This window comes from Macaca nemestrina, chromosome 5 (assembly GCF_043159975.1).
Source record: "Macaca nemestrina isolate mMacNem1 chromosome 5, mMacNem.hap1, whole genome shotgun sequence".
Lineage (NCBI taxonomy): Eukaryota > Metazoa > Chordata > Mammalia > Primates > Cercopithecidae > Macaca > Macaca nemestrina.
The window spans coordinates 179,881,742-179,900,915 of NC_092129.1; positions in this window are offsets into that span (position 1 = coordinate 179,881,742).

A 19,174-nucleotide genomic window follows, 5' to 3' on the forward strand; every position below is an offset into this window, starting at 1 on the left:
ACACACCCACAGAGGCCATCAGAGAGACATGCACAGGACATTACGAGCCTTGAGAAGGGGGCCTGGCACAGCTGGGGACGGGCATGGCAGGGGGCTGGGGGTGGAAGAAAGAGCAGGGCAGATGGGGAAGCCACATAGGCTGAAGAGCAGACAAAGCCGAGATACAGAAGGTGAGAGGAGGGAGATGTGTGTGTTGAGAGCCACAGGCAGTTTGAAGTTCCGGGAGCTTGCAGTGGGAGGTGGGATGAGGAGGCAGCAAAGAGGTGAGAACTGGCCTGCACAGTGAGGAGATGGGGGCCGTGAACACCCTGGGAAGGAGACTGGACTTCCGGCCACTGAAGGCTGTTGGGCAGGGCAGCACGATGGGTGGTCATGGTTGAGTGAGGTGATGTATGTGAAAGCCCTTTGTAGGCTGTAAACTCCTGCGGAAACGTAGAGTTCCATCACCGTGGTTATTGCTAGTGATGACGGCTGCCAGTGGCATAGAGCATCTGGTGCAACAATGGAACCTAGGGTTGCAGGGAGTGTTATCTCAGCTGCAGGGCCCCTCAAGGCAAGTTCAGGAAGCTTGGACAGCTCCTCAGAAGACGTAAGAAACAAGGGGCCATAAATATGGACCAAAGATTGTGAGAGCCACCAGGAGACACCTGGAATACAGTCACAAATCCAGACCCACAAATTCCGCCCAACAGAGACTCGGTTACTTAACAGAGCTGGCAGTGCAGGGTGGCTTATTGATGAGGCTTTTCCATTTCAAGGAAGCTCTGCAAGAATCTACACAGAAAAGAAAGCATGGGACTCTGTTGAGGGAGCAGTAACAAATGTGAGACCTGAGGAGGAAGGAGGGAAGAAGGGTGTTGTTTTGGCTATGAGAACTCATGCAGAAAGCAGTTAGACATTTTGAAGACTAGAAATGTGTTATGCACTGACATTTATTCAGAAATGGTGGGTTGAATAGTTCCTATACTCCTTAGGGGAGCAGTTCTACCCTGCGACGGTGTAAGCCCCCACTTGCACAACAAGGCTGGAGTATTGGAAGGTAATCCTGACTTTAGGTGTGAGATTTGTGACTTACGTCTTGCATATAATTCAAATATTTGTAGATTGAATCTTATCTCTTCACTGACATACATAAGAATCTCGGAGTTGTAGTCAATTTGTTTCTGATTGACTTTTCCCTTCAAGGGAGTTGTTAAAGTCTTCCCTGCAACCCTTGCTTCTCTTGGTAGCCCTCAGCACACACGCACACACGTGCGTACACACACGGAGCCCTGCGAGGCTGATGGCTTTTAAAGAAAGCCCTTGACAAATCCTTCTAGGTCATGAGCAGTCATTTCCTAGCATTTCAGTTTTGAAGGTTCAGACTTTTCAATTTGGTCACAACTGAAATATGTTAAGCTCAGAAATAAAATAATATGAAGGCATTTCACACTTTTCATCTAAAACTCCAAAGCTAAGAACTCAACAAATATTCATTTGGCATCTATTGTACTTATTACTATGTGGAAAATATTTTGTTTATTTTCACTCTACCTGTCTCTAAAGAATATGTATGGTGACTTTACAAAGAAGCATAAGACCAGGCTTTCTGTTGGGAACAGTATCTTTTTCCCTTTGACTTCCTAGTGTCTGACACAAGCCGTGGAATACGATAGACTCTCCATAAAAAATTCTTTTACGTAAACCCAGGAGGCGGAGCTTGCAGTAAGCTGAGATCCGGCCACTGCACTCCAGCCTGGGCGACAGAGCGAGACTCCATTTCAAAAAAAAAAATTCTTTTAAAAAATGAATGAAAATACACAATCAATTCAATTAGGGAATCAGTATACACACATAATAAAATAACTTTAAATATATGTAAACACATATGGATATAATGGATGCTAAAGAAGTCATAAAAAAGTAAGAGGGGGTGAGAGCAAAAGAGGCACGGCCAGCATTGACTGAGTCCTTACTGTGTGCCCAACACTCAGACACTAAGTTGCACTTCCCTCATGAACCTGTGATCATTTGTAGTAGAAGAAGAAATCTAAGGGCAAAGAGGTTTTGTGTCTTGCACAAGATCACACCACAAGTCAGAGAAGGATCTGGAATTTGAGCTCAGATTTGTAAGTCTCATCATCCCTGTTTTCTCCCCTGGCTTTGCCGTGAAGTGCCCCCAAAGGCTTCGAGAATGGAAAGAGGCCACTGTGGGGCTGGCTGTCTGGGAAGGCTCAGGGAAAGGGGGGATGTGAGCCACACTTTGAGCCTGGGACTTGGGAAGAGGCGGGAGGGAGAGGGCCGGCTGGCTGGAGGAGGCAGCTGGTGCAGGAGAGCGGTGGAAGATTGTCTTGGGAAAGAAGAACCAAATCTGACAGCCTTGAGAGGCCTCCTCTCCAGGGCCAGAGCTGTTCCCAGGACATGATGGTTGGACCACCAGATTGTAGGCCCTTAAATGCCAGGTTAAGAACTGAAACTTTATCCTGTAGCAACGAGAGACCGTGAAGATTCAAGCCTGATTAACTACAAAGTCATCTTAAGGGGAGACTGAAAACTTAAAGAATACATAGAAAGGGCATGGAAAACCTGAAGTCCCCTTTGCTAAGGAAAGCTGAGATCTGAAACACAAGCCTGCTCCTGCCCTTCTGTCTCCCCAGCCTGCCACCTTTCCCAGCCCTTTACGTGCCTCCCTGTCATGACACACATGATCTAGTGACCTTGGTGACTAACGCACAGAACTAGAGAGAATGCATCACACCCACTCATTCCTGTCAGTGGCGAAGGGCTGCCCAGTTCAGATGTTCCCGGCAGGCAGCCACAGCATCCTCTCACCCTGTGTCGAGGGTGACTCAGCATTTGCAGTGACATGAATGTGATGCAAAGTGACTCAACTTCCCCACCCCACAGGACTATCCCAGGCTGTGGGCTCCGTCCCAGGATCAACAGGATAGGTGCCAAGAGGGCAGGCCTTTGCCAGGCCCTGCACTTGAAGAGGCTGGGGAGACCAGCCTGGCTGCAGGCTCCCCTTTGCCGGCCAGGTGTGCCCATCCCTGAACTCTCCTGCCACTGGCCTGTGCCAGAGCTGGGACCCCATTCAGATGAAGCCCTGATTTGGACATTAGGAAAAGGATCTCGTTTTTAGTAACAGCGCTGCAGATAACATGATGGTGTAGCCATGTGGATTCAGACTTAGAGAGGGTCACAGGTGAGCAGCACTCAGCCAGAGCCTAAGATGCTGGGGGTGGTTTTTGGAGCACACCTCAAAAGAGTAAACATTCTGAGGAGATGCAAAGTATTTATTGATGTGCTGACTTTTCATCTTAAAACCTCAACACTTCATTTGTGAAATTCACCTCTCTGATCTGGGGCACCTAAACCATGACAAATAAAATCTCTCACCCCAAGGGCCTCCCCACCTCTCCCATGCCCTCCTTCTCACTAAACCAGTTCTTCAACTGCAGGCTCATTCCTTGCAGATGGTTTCATTCTGACACAACCATCCTGGCTTTCATTCCTCCCTCCCTCCCTCCCTCCCTCCCTCCTTCCCTCCTTCCCTCCTTCCCTCCTTCCCTCCTTCCTTCCTTCCTTCCTTCCTTCCTTCCTTCCTTCCTTCCTTCCTTCCTTCTGCATCTGGGTTCTTTGGCCTTTTCAACAAAACACTGCAACTTCCCTCCCTCCCTGGTCCAGCTGTGCTTGTCCAGTCGACCTCCAATGCTGGAACCATCTGCCTTTCTCACATTTGCTCCCATGCAGCAAGTAGGGTGGAAGAAAACCATGAACTAATTGCTGGCACTGGAGGTTTATTGCTTCTGGTCACAACTGTCCCTAGTCTGGCAATCTTCTTTTATGTCCCTAGCCAGATCCCTTTCTAACACTCTACTGTGCTGATTACAGACCTGCAATGCTCCCAGAGTGGGGAGCATACTGAGGTGGGGGTGGTGGCCAGCATGCTGATGTCTACAGGTGCCTCCATAGCTGAGCCCAGCACTGCAGTGTTGGCAGTACCTGACACACCACAGAGTGATTCCCAGCAGAAACTGAGGACAACAGTGGATGAGGACAGGGCTGCCAGGCACATAACAGGCTCCCTATGGGGACTTGCCAGGTCCACTGAAAGCATCTGAAGTCCCTGGGTGTCCCCGATGCAGGTAGAAGTAGAACAAAGGAAGTTCTGTTGCATTTCTACCCTTGGGAAACTGCTCTCGTTCTCTAGATATGCAGCCAGGAAACTCAGAAGACAGTTTAAATACAATGCTCTCCATAAACTTGAAAAAAGAAAAATGATCTCTTTCTTTCTGGGAAACAAAAAAAATCCCTCGTTCCATTTAATATGTTTTTAAGAGGAACAAACTAATAATCTCATCTCTAGGTTGAAAGTCAGAGGGTGATTGGCTATCTCTATAAACTTAACGTCCTTAATGGGAGAAAATATTTGCAAACTTTCATCTGACAAAGGTCTAATATCCAGAATCTATTAGGAATTTAAACAAAGTTATAAGCAGAAAAAAAAAACCCCATTAAAAAGTGGGCAAAGGACATGAACAGACACTTTTCAAAAGAAGACATACATGCAGCCAACAAACATATGAAAAATGCTCAAAATCACTAAGCATTAGAGAAATGCAAACTGAAACCACAATGAGATACCATCTCACACCAGTCAGAAATTGTATTATTAAAAAGTAAAAAAATAATAAAATAATAGATGCCAGCGAGGCTGTGGAGGAAAGGGAACGCTTATACATTGCTGGTGGGAGTGTAAATTAATTCAACCATTGTGAAAAGCAGTGTGGTGATTCCTCAGAGAACTGAAAATAGAATTACCATTCAACCCAGTAATCCCACTACTGGATATAAACCCAAAGGATTATAAATCTTTCTACCATAAAGACACATGCACAAGTATGTTCATCGAAGCACTATTCACAAGAACAAAGACATGGAATCAACCTAAATGCCCATCAATGGTAGACTGGATTTAAAAAATGTTACATATATATATATATACACACACACACACATGCACACATGCATATACATATATGTATACATATATATACATACACAATGGAATACTATGCAGCCATAAAAAAGAGTGACATCATGTCCTTTGCAGCAACATGGATGAAGCTGGAGGCCATTATCCCAAGCAAACTAACACAAGAACAGAAAGCCAAATACCACATATTCTCACTTAAAAATGGGACCTAAACGTTGAGTACAAGTGGACACAAAGAAGGAAACAACAGACAGGGGGCCCATATCTATTGTTGGAGGAGGGAGAGGATTACAAAACTACCTATCGGGTACTATGCTTATTACCTGGGTGACAGAATAACCTGTACACCAAACCCCTTTGACACACAGTTTACCTATATAATAAAACTGCACATGTACCTTTGAATCTAAAATAAAAGTTTAAAAAAATGCAACAGCAATAAATAAATAAACAAGGAAACATGTCTTTGAGTGAATACTGGTAAGGTATACAAAAAACCAACAATTGATGCTTTTCTATTTAATAAAGCAGTAATGTTTCCATAACTGAAATGCAAAATATGGCTACCCTCCAGAACTTTAGAGGGCTCCACGGTAACAAACTCCAGGGCAAAGTTTGGGTTCCCAAGGGTGGTGTTTAAGGGCCTAGAAAGCCTAGGGCTAAGCTGCTTCACTGCCCATGGCTGGCCATGCTCCTAAGCCTCTCACTTTCCAGCACATTCTGGGAAGGCTGTGATTTCCTGGCCTCTCTGCACTTGAAAAGCCTTCCTCTCCTCTTCTTGGACATCCTCCCCCTACATTCTGTTGTCAACTGGCAAACACCTACTCAGCCTGCAAGAGCCAGTTCAATTACTAATCTTCTCCAAAGTGTTCCTGAGGATTTCAAGATAAAGTTAGTCACTCTCTTTGCTGTGCCGTCAGAACCCCCAGGTCCCCAGACTCTGCAGCTCTTATCCTATTGTGTAAGACCTATTGATTCACGCCTGTCCCTCCCATCAGGCCACATGAGTGCACAACAGGGGTTGTGTCTTGCTCATCTTTGTGTCATCATTCCCCCTGCAAAGCCCATTACTATGCCTGGTATGTCATCATGACTTGATAAATTCATCCTTTGAAAAAACAATTTCTTTTTATATCTCTGAATTCCTTGCTCATCATAGCTTTCATATCAAGAGGAATAGCAATTGGAAAATAACCATCCTCAAGCAGTATTGATATAGTGCCCTTGCACATGAAACTACAAAAGAGTTGGAGGTCTAAAATAAAATTTGAGGCTAGGCACAGTGGCTCACACCTGTAATCCCAGCACTCTGTGAGGCCAAGGTGGGCAAATCACTTAAGGTCAGGAGTTCAAGACGAGCCTGACCAACATGGTTAAACACTGTCTCTACTGAAAATACAAAAATGAGCGGGACGTGGTGATGTTCACTCAGCTACTTGGGAAGCTGAGGCAGGAAAATCGCTTGAACTCAGTGGAGGTTGCAATGAGCCAAGATCATGCCACTGCACTCTAGCCTGGGTGACAGAGTAAGACTCCATCGCAAAAAAATAAATAAAAATAAAAAATAAAATTTGGACAATTATGTAACTACCAATGGCCAACCAGTATATCCTGGATTTCTATGATGTCCCTAGAAATGGATGAACACACAGAAAATATGATCCCTGATATAAGGAGCTTACAGTCTGGTCAGGGAGGCAAGACCTATACTGAATAAAAACATGGTATTTTGAAGTTGGAGGGGTATCATTAGAGAAGATAAAACAGCAACCACCAAACAAGCAAGCAGTCCGTTGGTTCTGATGTCACAGGTGCAGCTCCAATGCTGTTCCACACACATCCCTCCTGCAGGCAGCTGCTCTGCCCACCAAGGCTGCTGCAGGCCTGGGAGGGAGCCCCCACTGGAAACACTTGGAGATCTTTGGGATTCCAAGCTGGACTCATGTCCAAATTGGAGAGAACGCCTCCGCTTTGGGTTACACTGTGGTGGAGGGGCACCCTCTAGGGTGTCACAAAGTTTGATGAACATTTTTGTCACATCCTCTGACTTTAAAACCCAAATAGGAGTCCAAGGAGCTGGGCCAACGCTGGCTTCAAACACAAGATGGCATGCTACACTCTGATCCCTGCCTATCTCTAGTAAAGCCTGTTCCTGAGTCAAGATCCTCAGGCCATCTCTTGTTTTTTTAAGTTGAGTTCTTTCCAGGGAATGTCTTCCTTCTCCCTTGTCAGTTCAGCTACTCTGAGAAGCAGATGCTAGGACTAGAGTTGACATGCCAGAGGTTTATTGGAGGAGACATTTGGTGACAAAGGGGAGGGAGCATAGGAAGGCAGGGAGGACCCTCAGACTGCAGTGCAAGTCTGACCCCTGTGAGGGGAGAGAGGGAAGCAGGATGGTCAGGAGGAGCCTCAGATGTCACAGAAGCCCTGAGAGTCCCAACTGGGCCACTAGGAGTCCCTGGGCCAAAGTTGCCAGGAAGAGAAATCCTCCAGAGTCCTGGCTCTGGCACCCTCTCTGGGAAGCCTGGGGAGGTGGGACTTGGCTTGGCTTCCATAATGGACCCAAGGCTTAGCAGCTGGAGGCTGTAGTCAGCAGTGTTCTCCACAGAAGCTTCTCTTGCAGGGAGATTTGAGCAAGGCATTTCCATGGCTGCCACACCCTTGCAGGTAGGATTTTGTTGGACAGCTGGAGAGCTTACTGAGCTGTGTCTGTGGGCCTTGTCCTGGCACCCTATTCTATTTGTCCCCCGCCCCCCCCCTCATTGTAATGAAAAGCAGGAAAGAATTGATCAAACTGCAAACGCTGTGGAGCGGGAATGAAGTTCAGATTGTTCGCAAGCCTCAGGTGTGCAAAAATAAATTTAGCAATTTCTGAGGCAATTAAGTAATTTCTCTTTCAGTTCAAGGTTTCTCTGCCAGTTTGGGGTTACTTTAGTGAATTCAAGTGTTCCCGATCCTGGCTCCCTGTGGGGTTGCACACACGTTTCAGGTCTCACCTGCTGTCATGACAGTGGAGGAGGATGGCGCCTGGCCATCACCCTGCCCTGGCTTCACTGGAGGTGTTTGCAGACCAGGGGCCTGGGGTGCTGGCCTCTGTCACCACGGCCTCTCCTGCTGCTGTCCACAGCGTCCCTCAGGTCTGTGGCTCATACCACCCACCTCACAGCCACTACTGGTATTTGTCAGCTGTGAACCCTAGTCCATTTCTGGTCTGAATTCCTTCTCTCTCCACTGGCAAGTTAATTTCTGCATCATGGCGGGTGTACAGTCTGCATCAGGGAGGGCCGTGCAGCTTAGTCAGACCTGCTCTCTTCAGCTAGGGTATTTCCAGAAGAGAGCTGTCCGCTGAAGACTGTCCACTGGTGATATTTGCTGCAGCGAGGGGAAGAAACCCTTCATTCCGGAAGTGGGAGCTGGGGGGAAAAGCTTCAGTATGAGGGCACCTGTGGGCAGAAGACGTCTCAAGAGCATTGACATTATGGTCCTCGTCACATCCCGTGAAGACGTAAACGGAATTGACAGTGATGTGAATTTAGACCTACAGTCCCGCTCCTCTCTCTCAAGGGAATATGTTTATGTTGAAGGGACAGTTCATGCATCTGAGGACTGTGTGTCCAATGAGAGAACCTTCTCAGCCTTTCCTGTCTGCCTTTGTGTTCTCTTCCGTCTCCTCACTCCCCATGGGCATTTCCACCGCAGACTGTCAGGGAAATCAAAAGCAGGGAAATGCAAACCAGTCCATAGCCAGCTCTGGCCAAAGGCTCACCTGGATGGAACGTGGCAGCTGTAGCTTTAGCTAAATGGGTTTGGAGGAATTTCCAATGGCTTTCACTCCCGCAGTTGTCACAGGGACAGTTGCAGTGTCTTCTCAGGGCATCTTCCCAGCGTGGCCACTACAGAATCATAAAAAGCCTCTGGAGGCCCATGACTGCGCCCCTGTGCATAAACAGCCCAAAGGAGAATCCTCACATTCAGACAACATAAAATCTGCTTGAGTGGACACAGATTCCTCACTAATTCTCCATGAAATCCATGTCACACTGCCACCTACTTCTTTCTCTATTACAGTAACACATGAATGAGTCATAGTCTGGACGATCTTCTGGAACCCCCTGAGAGCTGCAGGAGCTGGGAAACAAGCCCAGGCAGCGCTGCCGGGCCTCTCGATATAACACTGCTTTCGTGCCAGACCCACCGGGGGCTGTGCCTCTGCGACATTTCAGCTCTAGAAATGCTTCCTCTCCATTTCCAGCCGCCATCGCACACACGCAGATGCCTGAAATTCCCATGGCTAGTGACTCACGCCTCCTGGCTCAGCAGCAAGAGTCCTGCGCTCACTTCATCTTTGTTTAAAATGAAGAAGGCACTGGGAGGGTGTTGCTTTAAGTCAGAGAGTGTCAGAGCCGGACAGGATCTTAACGGCAACTCTGTTCTGGGTACTTGTCCAACTGGGCATTGCCATCGCAGCCCAGCCTGGGGAAGCCACAGGAGAAGCAGGGCTTTTGGACTCTGCAAAGTGTTCCTTACACTGGAATGTGGTGTGAGGCATCCCTTTTATAAACAAACGAGTATATGATATGATGCAGAATGCTGAATCTGGGTGAATTTATAAAATAGAGCTTGATATGTTGACCACTACTGGATAGTTACTGGTTCCTGGACTCATTTACAGCAGCTGTGTGGCTGCTCTGTTGGGAGGTTTGGGGAGGGGCTGCATAAACAACAGCGAGCTACCACATGACCCAGCAACCCCACTTCTGGGTATACACCCCGAAGAATCAAAAGCAGGATCTGGAAGAGATATTTATAGCTTCATGTTTATGACAGCATTAGTCCCAATAGCCAAATAATGGAAGAAACCCTGGTGTCTATTAATGATGAATGGATAAACAAAATATGGTCATCTATACAATGAAATATTATTGAGCCTCAAAGAGTAAGGAAATTCTGACATGCTGCAACATGGAGGAACATTATGCTCAGTGAAATCAACCAGACACAAAAGGACAAATACTGTATGATTGCATGTACCTGCAGTACTAGAGTGGTCAAAATCATAAAAACAGAAAGTAGCATGAGAAGGGCCAGGAGCTGCTGGGGAAGGAGGGGAAATGGGGAGTTGGTGTTTCATGCGGACAGAGTTTTCATTTGGGGAGATGAAAAAATCCTGAAGATGGATGTCGGTGATGGTTGCACAACATCCATCTAGTGGCTACTGCGGCATCCAATACCACTTACTATTCTGCGTCTTATATGTTCAGCATACACAGACCTTACCTCCTTCTCTGGACAGCTCCTGGGGGTTGGGTGATGCCTCATTCACTCTGGCAGTATAATTTTCCTAATGCCACTAAACTGTACCCCTAAAAATGAACAAAATGGCAAATGTTGTGTTATGATGAAAGGGGGGCTGCGTATGAGAACAGGCGTGAATTGCCAGATCATCTCATCCCACCCCTCCCTGTCCATTTCCAGGTGGTGGAAGCTGAGTGCAGAGAGCTGCTGTCATTTCCTGGGGTGCACGGCTGGTTAGTGCTGGAGCTGAGCCCAGGCTTCCTGACCTCCACGTCAGTATTCTTTCCTTGAAAAAACCCACTGTTTATCATTTTTTTCCATGCTGATCGGAGAGACGACAGCCAGATGAGGCAGATGTGGCCACGTCACTTGTGGCCACTCCTCTTTTCCAGTCCCACTGCCACCACCCTTGTCCAGGTCTGCACAGCCTGGATTACAGCGGTAACCCCAATTCGCCTTTCTGACTCTGGCCAAATGTGTTTTGCTTGCACTACTGATGGATAGACTAAGCATTTCACCCCCCTGCCTCCCAAATGTCCATGGTTTCCCATTTTCAAGAACAGAAATAGAGAAAGTTTTAGACTTAAATGTGACACAATTAATTGGTAATGGGCATGTGTCCTCCAAGAAGTAGATACCAAAGTAAAATTCGAGGTGCAAGAGATTCTAGGGGATAGACACCTGTGAAGGGTAAGGAGGTGGGAGCAGGAGAAGCTGAGAGGGAAGGAGCATTGGACAGGAAGAGCCCCGGATCTCACGGCGGTCCTGAGCAAGTGCCAATCAGACAGATGGCAAGTCCTTGAGCCAAAGCTGCCTATAAAGGGAATCACCCAGAGGGCAAGAATGGCTCACTTCTAGCACCACTGCCAGGCTCAGTGTTGGCTGGAGGCAGCTGGCAGAAGTGCAGCCGGGTGCAAACACCCTGATGGATCCAGAGGTGCAGCTTCTAGGAGGTTTCAATCAGCTGTGGCCTCTGCAAAAGATTTGCTTGCAGGCAGGTTCCTCTGTGGCTACTGCAAGATACTTGGTCCTTTTGCTTTTATATACTGAGAAACATCTGGATTCTGAGGCCATGGTCAGGCCAGGAAAAAGTGCCACAAAGGATCACTGGTGTTTCTTGGCTTTGTCTAGGTGGGTGGGTACAGGGATAGGATAGTTGTGACGCATGAACAGTGCATTTGGCATCCCTTCTCTTACTCTGTTAGATAGAGTCAAATTCTGGTGTTCAGGGTCATCCATAACCTGTCCCTCCGGCCATTGAATGCTGCGGAGCTCTCAAAGGAAAAAACCGTCTCCTCCTTAAATCCTTCCCCGCAGCCCTCTGAGCCTTACTTATGGCATCTACTTTTGTATAGCTCGTATCTTCCCCATGCACAAGCTTTATCTCCTTGTCTGGACAACTCCTGGGGGTTGGCATGATGCCTCATTCCCTCCTGCAGTGTGGTCTTCCTAATGGCACATTCTGTCACATCAATGGCATTGATGTACAGTCCGGTCAAGTTAAATTAACTTTCTCCTCTCAATGGACTCATCACATGGGAACATTGAATTCAATACCAACACGGGGGCTGAGGCCGGGGCCTCCTCCCTCCAAGAGCGCAGAGGGTTTGATCATGTGTTCCTGCTACCACGCAGTAAAAGGTGAGGCTTTCCTTTACCCTGCCTGTCGACCTGTCCTTCTGCTCAAAGAGGAGCTATCTACAGCAAAGAGCCCCGTGTTTCTGTAAGAACAGGCCTCGGCAGAGGCATTTTATAACCTATCACAATATAAGGACCAGCACCTTATTTTTAAAAGATACTTTTCAGACGGGGCGCGGTGGCTCACACCTGTAATCCCAGCACTTCGGGAGGCTGAGGCGGGTGGATCACGAGGTCAGGAGATCGACACCATCCTGGCTAACATGGTGAAACCCCTTCTCTACTAAAAATACAAAACAATTAGCCGGGCGAGGTGGCGGGCGCCTGTAGTCCCAGCTACCCGGGAGGCTGAGGCAGGAGAATGACGTGAACCTGGGAGGCGGAGCTTGCAGTGAGCCGAGATTGTGCCACTCACTCCAGCCTGGGCGACAGAGCAAGCCTCTCTCTCAAACAACAACAACAACAACAACTTTGACTTTGTAAAGCCCTAACAATATATAAATGGTAGGTATTCAATATCTCTTCAGGAATAAAGCAAGCAAGGAATGCCAAAATTGGAGGCTGTGGTGGGGAAGGAGCCTGGCAAGACTCAGAACAAAATGTGCTGCTCCACTGTTTTGGCCTGAGCCAGCTTTGGCTCTATGATGGATCCCAGGCCGCTGAGTTTGAAAGTAATGTTCGGCTAATTCTATCTCATCTTCTGCAGATCACTTCCTCCTCTGCCGAGATTTCTCACAGCACTTCATCTCTCTCTGGTCAACCCCAGTATCAGTCATCAGCACGAAATGCATCACTCTAAAGTTAAATGAAAGCGCAGTGGGCCCTTCCTAATTGTGCAGAAATAGGGATAATGAGCTAGCTAGTTGCTCTCCCTTTTAAAAGGGAGAGGAAGAGAGAGATGAAAAAGAGCCAGAGTCACTTCAGGAAGAAATGAGCTATCTTTATAAAAGCAGGGGACAAATTCTAGAAATAACCTCCAGAGTGGAAATTTGATGACTGCCTTATTCAAAATACTTGCTGTAACTTAAAATACACTGTCAGGGTATTATAGAAAAGACAGTTGTACTTTGAGAAAAAAAATAAGGCTTCACGAATAGGAAAAATATTTTTAAATGATCTATTTTTTCATAAAACCGTAGTGCTCATGATTTGTCCTTGAGGCGTGGCACTGGTTTGATCTAGCTGCTCTTATTTGCTCCTGTGATACACCTGTGCTTTCCGAGGACACCCGGGGGCTGCACCCCTCCACAAGCAACGTTCAAGAGGAGCACGGGGCCAGTGCCCTGCAGCGCCCCGTGGCTACAGAGCCCTGGGCGGTGGCACTGGCCGCCTGAGACATGCCCCTGGGACATCTGGGTTTCTCTTGCCCATTTCTCCATGCAGTAAACCAAGAGTGGTCGTTGGGTGGCCACCTACCCACAACCATGGCCATCCATGCCACCAAGCAGTGGTGTTAGTGAAGCCCTGTCCCATTCTGCAGGGCAACCAACCTGTTAGAAAATCAGAGCCAGTACTTACGGCTTTCTGCAAAACAAGTAAGACAGCAGGTGAGTTCCTCCTGCCTTTCAGCATCACGCTCACGTCCCTTCTCTCCGCTCCAGATGACCCTGAGTGTCAGCCCAGCAATGGCGCACAAATCCAAGGATGTCACCCAGTTCTACTGATGGCTGAAGTGGGTCTGCCCCCTGAAACAACTCTGGGCAGTTTTCTGTCACTCCTGTGACCTCTCCTTTCTCCAGCTATCACCTGTTGGTGGTCCCTGATGCCAGGCAATGAGTCAGGGACCCAGAGGGAGAGGAAGCCTAATCCCCAACCTCAAAGGAAAACCTAGACAAGAGGGACAGAGACACAGGAGAAACGGCAAAAGAGACAGAGCCACACAAAGAGACATACAGGAGACTGCAAGATGGCGAGACAGAGAGCCAGAGGAAGAAAGGTAGAAAGAGAGAGGCGAAGGAGAGGAAGACAGGTAAAATAAGGAGAGGGAGGAAAAAGAGCAGATTGAAAAGCATTTTCTTTCTTTTTTCTCTCTCGTGGCTTGAAAGTTCTTTGAAATGATTCATTCTCTGTCCTTTTCAGACAACAGCAACCAGCCCATGCTCATGTGCAACCTGGAGGAAGCCTTCCTGGGTCAGCGGAGGAATGTGCCCTTTGTCGCTCTCTGGGCCATTGGCTGGCGCCTGAGGGCTCCAGGGCGCCCCTGATAACTACATTTAGACAGGCAGTCACAGGCCTGGGGACTGCAGGCACAGTGAGGAAGGTAGGGAAGGGTCTCTCCAAGGCAGGCCCACCAGGAGCCCCCACTGGGAGTAGTGCAGCCCCTCTCAGGGGATGGAGCATCTGGAATTCCATGACTGAGGTGCAGCAGGTGACTGAAGGTTTGAGGAGGCAGTGCTCCCACTCACAGTCAGAAGCAGAGGGGATGAGACGGCCAGATGTGACTGCAATCAGACACAGTGAGGTTTCAATCCTCACTCTGTCCTTTTCGTTGTGTGGCCTGTGTGACAGGTCCCAGAGCCTCTCCAGCCTCTGTGGGAAGAAGGATCATCTGATGCCTCTGTAATAAAGTTGCTGAAGGAGTGGAGGCAGCTTTGACGTTATCAGTGGAACCCACCAGTGCAGACAGCTTCATCCAAGGGCACCTGAGGCAGCAGATCTGAGGATTAGGGACGTCAGGAGCTGAAGCCTGGCTGGAGAGGTGGTGCGCACAAGGCATCCTCACATTCCCCAACAGGAGCCTGGAAAAGGTAAGCGGCAGTCAACATAGGTTTCACAGCCAAAAGTGGAGGATTTTATGCAGCAGGCCAGTTCTCTGAAAGCCCACTTGCGAAAGGATACGTTCTTGGAATACCCACTCTACCTACTTGTGAAAAGCCTGTTTGAAGGAAGAGGCTTTCTGGCCATACTCGGTGAATTTAAATATATTTGCCAGACCGGGCGCAGAGGCTCAAGCCTGTAATCCCAGCACTTTGGGAGGCTGAGGTGGGCAGATCACAAGGTCATGAGATGAAACCATCCTGGCTAACACGGTGAAACCCTGTCTCTACTAAAAATAAAAAAATTAGCCAGGCATGGTGGTGCATGCCTGTAGTCCCAGCTACTCAGGAGGCTGAGCAGGAGAATCGCTTGAACCCAGGAGGCAGAGGTTGCAGTAAGCTGAGATCGCTGTACTGCACTCCAGCCTGGGTGACACAGCAAGACTCAGTCTCAAAACATAAATAAAATAAAATAAAATATAATATAAATAAATACATATATCCACCTTGTGCAATATTTCAATGCTTGGCATGGGAAGTTTTTAATTTTTAACTGATTTCTTTCCAGTCCTTGGTAAAACCTTTTTCTGTCTTGCCTACATTTTAGCTTTTTAAAACCCTTTCTCCAGTTTTACTGAAGTGACTGATTTAACCCCCAAAAAAGTTTTTCATTTTTTATAAAATTCCTAGCAATAGATTTGGAATGGCAGTGGGAAGGGAAGACTAAGAGACAGAGGAGGAGGAGTCTGAGGGTCAAAGAGGGGCAGTTTGGTCACCAGCCTCCAATGAGTTCTACCTTTGGATCTCCCCTTCCTTGTGTCATCCTCTTCCATGCTGGATAGGAATGACTTATGTAACCAAGAGGCCAATGCAGAAATAACACAGCAGTTTCCCCCTTGCTCTCTCTTGGACCACTTGCACTGGGATAGCAAGACGCCATGTTGGAGGGCACTCAAGCAGTCCTAGGGAGAGGAGCACACGGCAAGGAACTGAGGCCTCCTGCCCACAGCCGTTGAGTAGCCATATAGGGGGTAGACGTTCCAGCTCCAGTCTCAAATGACTAATCACCTTAACTGTGACCTTATAAGAGACTTCAAGCCAGAACCATCCAGCTAATCTGCCCCTGAACTCCTGACCCACAGAAATCATGGGAAATAATAAATATGTATTGTTCTTTTAAGCCATTAAATTTGGGGATAATTGGTTCTGTAGGCAGACAGAGGAGGACTCTGAAAAGCAAAGGAGGATTTGAGAGACCCAGATCCCTGTAGTCCTGACTTTCCATGGCTCTCTTGGGCCCTGCCTATGCATCTGAATGAATTGCTATAAGTTTTATAAGCAGCTGGAAGGAATACATATTTTATAAGTTGGAAAATTTGATGAATTGGTCATTATGGAAATAGATCCTTAGATGAATTGACTTTCAGTGAATTAGTTTTCTGTGAGTAACCTAGAGCTGGAATATCTAGAGCGTTTTTATATTTTTGAATCATAGAGCCAGGGTTTTAGAAAGCATTTCAATTGAGAGAGGTTAAGGTCAGGTTGATGTGAATAAGTATCAAAGTAGTAGTAGCTGAGACAGAGGTTTGGGAGACATAATATCATCTGTCCCCTCTCTCTCATTCTCATTACATTTATCTGGATCATTGTAAGGCAAATGTAATAAATTCCCTATCCATGGATGACAATACTTATACTTTTTTATTTTTGGTAATCTGTGATTATGTTTGGGAATAAATTTGCCTCTACAGGATGATGATAAGAATGTAATTTGCAGATAGAATAAAGAGAAATTGGATTCATAAATAATGTCTCCACAGATGCTTAAAAGATGAAAATTCTACTACTTTCACCAACATGTGGAAGCCCGTTTTCTTTTGCAGATACCCTGTGATTTCCAGCAAGCAAACCAGCTGCAATTGTGGTTTCCATGAAGCACAGCTGGAAAACTGCTGCCCCCACGGAGGAAGAGGAAGATGGGAAGATGGTGGTTTCTGCACACCAGGCACCAGCCTCGGGGCTATGAGCTGTACAAACACTACCCACTTGATCCTCATGACCATCTTCTGAGGAGGCTGTCAATGGTCTCACTTTAGATATGAGGAAATTCATGCAGACAGAGGCTGACTAAATTGCCATGGTCACACAGCTAGTAGGAACTGGAGCTGTAACTTGAACCCGGGTCTCTTGTTTCTGTGGCTCCTGGTAGCGCATGCTGGGCTTGAAGTGAGATCCGGAGTATGTTGGAAGCAACTCTCTCCCTATCCTGAAAATCCTTATGATACCTGCGCAAAGTTGGCAGCCAGGAGCAGCGGCTTCCAGAAGCATGGCTGACCCTTGTTGGGATCTTGCTCCTGTGAGCCTTGGAATGTCTAAGGAGAAAGAGCAGCCAAATGTAGACCTGCAGGAGCTTTGAGATACAGCTCAGGCATCATCTCTGGGAAGTCTTTTCTGGAACCACAGCCTGGGCCCTGTACCTGATTCCCAGCCCCTGTGGCTCTTTCTGCATTTGCTGCCTCCTTTCACAATTCTGTCTCCTTATGTCTTCCACTCTACACCCAAGCCCCTTGAGGGAAGGGCCATGACTCAGTCATCCTGTATCCTAGCCCCCAGCCTGGGTCTGCATCCGGAAGGAGCTCACTAAGTGATTATTGAGCCAAACTGAACTGTAGCAGGAGTGAGCAAGCAAAGCTAAATCATGGGTGCAGAATGGGAGCACAGAGCTGCCAGAATCCAGAGACAGCTGTAACTGCCCCAGCACAGGGGGCTTCAGGCCACGGTGAGAGCCACTGAAGGCAAGAGCCAGGTGGTGGCTCAGTTCACATTGAGTCCTGCTGAAGAAATAGGCACACTGCGTGTGTTAAAATCAGCACCCCACGCATCTGTAGGAAGAGACTGAGGCACCCTGGAGGGCCCTCCCAATAATTAAAAGGCCCCCTGGGGCCTGTGGGAGCCCTAGCTGATGAAATCATGCAGGCCTCAGCCTTTAAAGTGTTTCCAGTAAAATGCTACCAGGATTTTCCTCCCTTGAATCTGGATGAAAGGGCTGTCTGTGCTACAAAACGCACACCTGGCGTCGATATGCAGTCTCTTGCTGCCTGTTAACCAACCCACTAGCCAACAAGTGCTGCCCACTGCCAGGTGCAAGCACTTATAAAAACTAGTGCCTCCCTCCCAAGGGCTTATGACCTGGTTAAGTGGAAAGGACAAACAGACTGAAAGAAAAGGCAATCGCGGGATAGTATTCAGTTAATTCTTCTCTCTCTCTTGCTCCCTCTCTCTCTTGTTCCCTCTCTCTCTCTCTCTTCCTCCCTCCTTTCTATGACTTGTCGTCTCCACACAACTCCTTTTCCATTTTCCCTCCCCTGCCTCCCCACCTTCTTTCTTGACTTCCCATCTTGCTCCCTTTCTTCCTGCCTGCCCATCTGCTTTCCTTTCTCATCTCTGGTGCAAATTCTGCATACAGTCGCTCTCCTCATTTCATGACATGCTGTCTTCATCAGTTTCTGAGTTCTTTTGTTATTTGATAATATATTTTACATGCCGTCCTCATATAATCCCTTCCCCCAGAAAAGCCCCATTCAAAAGCACTTACTATACATCCTTAGACAGGCAATGATCTCTGAAATACATATAGGCTTGTTCTATATGTAAGTGTTTTTGTAAGTACACTTTTCTTTCATTAAATATACAGATCTTAATTGTACAGTTTGATGTGTTTTGACCAAGGTATATACTAGTATAACCACCACTCCAACCAAGGTACAGAACACTTTCATCTCTCCGGAAAGTCCCCCTGTGCCACCTTCCAGTCAACTCCCAGCCTCCAGAGGCACCCGCTGTTCAGATTTCTACATGCATTTTGCCTGATGCTGAACTGGAACCTTACAGCCTTTTACATCTCGCTTCTTTCACTTAAGATAATGTTTTTAGGTCATCCATGTAGCTCATTCTTTTTTGTTGCAGAGCAGTATTCCACTGTGTGAATGAACGTACTTTATCCATCAACAGTTGATGAAGTTGGGTTGGCGGTACTTTTTGGCTATCATGGGTAATGCTGCTCTGGATGTTTCTGCACAAGTCTTTATTGTGGACATGCATTTCCATTTCTTTTGGGTAAATGCCCAGGAATGGAATTGCTGATTCATTAGGAAGTCATATGTTTAACTTTATAAGAAACTGGAGAACTGCACTCCACAGTGTTCATGCTATTTCACATTGCCCCCAGTGCCATGCGAATGTTTCGTTCTTGGGGTCTAGAATATCTTACTGCAGTTTTAATTGGAAGTTCTCCGATGACTTTTGATATTGAGTATCTTTTCATATGCTTATTGGTTATTATTTCCTCTTTAAAGAAGAGTCTAGATCCTTTTCCCATTTAAAATTGCATTGCTTCTGTGTTTACTGTTGATTCTTAGAAGTTCTTTACATAATTTAGATTTATGTACAGTAAATATTTTCTCCCAGTCCATGTCTTGCCTTTACCTTTTCTTAACGGTGTCTTTTG